Source organism: Octopus sinensis, linkage group LG14 (assembly GCF_006345805.1).
Source record: "Octopus sinensis linkage group LG14, ASM634580v1, whole genome shotgun sequence".
Lineage (NCBI taxonomy): Eukaryota > Metazoa > Mollusca > Cephalopoda > Octopoda > Octopodidae > Octopus > Octopus sinensis.
Window position 1 is genome coordinate 47,553,097 of NC_043010.1, and position 2,500 is coordinate 47,555,596.

Below are 2,500 nucleotides of genomic sequence, written 5' to 3' on the forward strand. Positions count from 1 at the left end.
CGTGCTAACGTTTCAGCCAGCTCGCTGCCTTTCAATAATAATAACAATCCTTTCTACTATGGGCACAAGGCCTGAAATTTGGGAGAGGGGAATTATCGATTACATCAACCCCAGTGAGTAACTGGTACTTATTTTTTCGACCCCGAAAGGATGAAAGACAAAGTCGACTTCGGCGGAATTTGAACTCAGAACATGAAGACGAATGAAATGCCGCTAAGCATTTTATCTGGCGTGCTAACGATTTTGCTACATCGCTGCCTTCCCCGTTGCAAAATATTAGCAAACCGGATCTTTTCGGTTTGAACGGCAGTTTTTAAAAATAATTTCCATGTAACTAAACACTTTTAAACTTCGTATAGTGGTAGAATGTGTTTTTAAAACATCTTTTTCTCTTGGCTTTATTGAGAAAATTCTATAGTTTGTAAGATATTTGTTGTTTTTTTTTCTTCAATTTCTGCAATTTCAACCAATCAATGACGTTTGTTGAGGTGAAAACATTCTGTCCTATGAATATGTCCCTCGTTTAAGAAACAGATTGGGTTTATTTACATTTGTGAAGAAAAAAAGATACCCTTCCACCCACCCCTAACCCTAACTAACCCTAATCCTAGGGTCATAATTATGGGTGACAATTTCATATGACACCGCTAGAAAAAACTGCCGTTCAAACCGAAAAGATCCAGCAAACCTTTTACTTTCCGCTCTTCTCGTGTGTAGCTGGCATCTAGTTTATTGCTATTTTCATCTTATATAATAATCTGCTTGTTCGTTCACTCGTCATACATTAGTTTGAGAGGTAAACGTGGAGTAAATGAGAGGTGGAATAAGAGAGAGAGAGAGAGCGGGAGGCATGAAGAATGAAGAGAGGAAGGTGATTAATATTAATACGCTTAGACCAAATGGTCACGTGGTCAGCTGAAGGTAGAGGAACGATGGATGAGAGGAAAAGGAAAGAGAGAAGTGTTAACGACGTGCAGTGGGGTGGAGGAATATACTTATTACCTGGTTAAAAGTTAGCTGAAGGGAAAGGTAGAAAGAGAGATGGACAGGGGAGGCAGTTATATTGGGAGAGAGAGAGAAAGAGAGAGAGGCAGATAGCAGTGGTGGTGGTGGTGATGCGTATTTTTTTAATGAATTCTTTTGCAGCGATTATCGCATACGCATAAGTGCAATTATTTATCGTCTGCTCGCTTAAGAAATTGATATTTGTTTATAAGGGTTAATTTAGCCTAAACTTTGGATTCGTAAGAAACATCGGGCAAGACTTCCTATTGTACCCCACCCAAAAAACACCCACTTTTTTTAATATTTAATTTTATCTTTCTACGCAAATCCCCGTTTTCGGCTACGGAGAATACGAATCTGCAAAAAAAAAATAAAAATAAAATAAACAAAAAAAAAACCAAGGCAAAAATCGGTATTTGGAAATTACCCTCCTAATTTCTTCATTTTTAACTTTTTTCAGAAATTTTTTCAAAATATGCGGAAAAACACGGAGATTATGATTCTGAAAAAAATTTCCCAAAATTTTTGTGGTTAGGGTTGGGGTTTTAGGGTTAGGGTTTTAGGGTTAGTGTTTTAGGGTTAGGTTTAGGGAAAAAGTGAAAAAAATGAAGAAATTGGGAGGGTGGGGTTAGGGTTAGGAGGGGCTGAAATTTCAAAATGCCGATTTTTGGCAATTTTCCGGAATCTCCGTATCCGAAAATGGGGGTTTTGAGGAAAAAAAAGTTGCGAGAAAATGGGGGTGGGGTGACGGGAGGAAGTCTTTCCAAATACCGTTGCAAGCTGCCCGAGAAAAGTTGCGCAAATATGGAGCACAGGTCAGAGGGGAACGGCGAGAAAATAGAAATAGAGAACAATGACAACACCGACGGAGATGTGAGGAAATGAATGTAGACGAACGTCAAGAATATTTAAAGAAAGCTGAACTATGAATGCTAAAGAAAATGCATATCATCCTTTCTTTCTAAATAAGTCCTCTTAATTTTTCTATTCCGTGGATTCTACACGTCTCCTACTAGTTTTAATTATGCAAAACACCCAATGCTTATACGTATCCTTTATTCTTTTTATATACGTCGAAGTCTTATGTATGGTTCCAGTCAATATAGAACAATAGCGGTGCTGATGATGGCTATCAAGACAGAAACGTGTTTACAACTGTCTGCTTACCTTAAGAAAAAAAAACCCATTTATGGCATCTTACTTCAGGAAAATTGTTGGGATCTTTTCCTTTTGAACGGCACTTTTCAACACAATTTCTAGTTAACTAAACACTTTTAAACTTCGTATACTGGTAGAATGTGTCAAAATAAAACTTTTTTTTTTCTTGGCTTTCTTGAGAAAATTGTAATTTGTTTGTTTAACGTAGTTTAAATTTTCGAATTTTAACCAATCCAATGCCCTCTATTTAGCTAAAATCATTTGCTGCGTCTAAAACAGACAACATCCTGTCACTAACCCTAATCCTCACCCTAACCCTAAATTTTAGCCTTTCGTT

General features: G+C 37.3%; 1 protein-coding gene and 1 long non-coding RNA gene across 3 annotated transcripts in view; both read left to right on the forward strand.

Annotated features, from left to right (window-relative positions):
• The window catches only part of LOC115219266, a 132,696-nt gene that overhangs the window by 24,687 nt on the left and 105,509 nt on the right, over nucleotides 1-2,500 (forward strand). The gene's annotated exons all lie outside the window — the stretch shown is intronic.
• Nucleotides 359-2,500, forward strand: part of LOC118765991 — an 11,287-nt gene continuing 9,145 nt past the window's right edge. The window contains exon 1 of the long non-coding RNA XR_005001905.1: nucleotides 359-368. This is a non-coding gene — a long non-coding RNA (uncharacterized LOC118765991). The remainder of the gene's footprint in view (nucleotides 369-2,500) is intronic.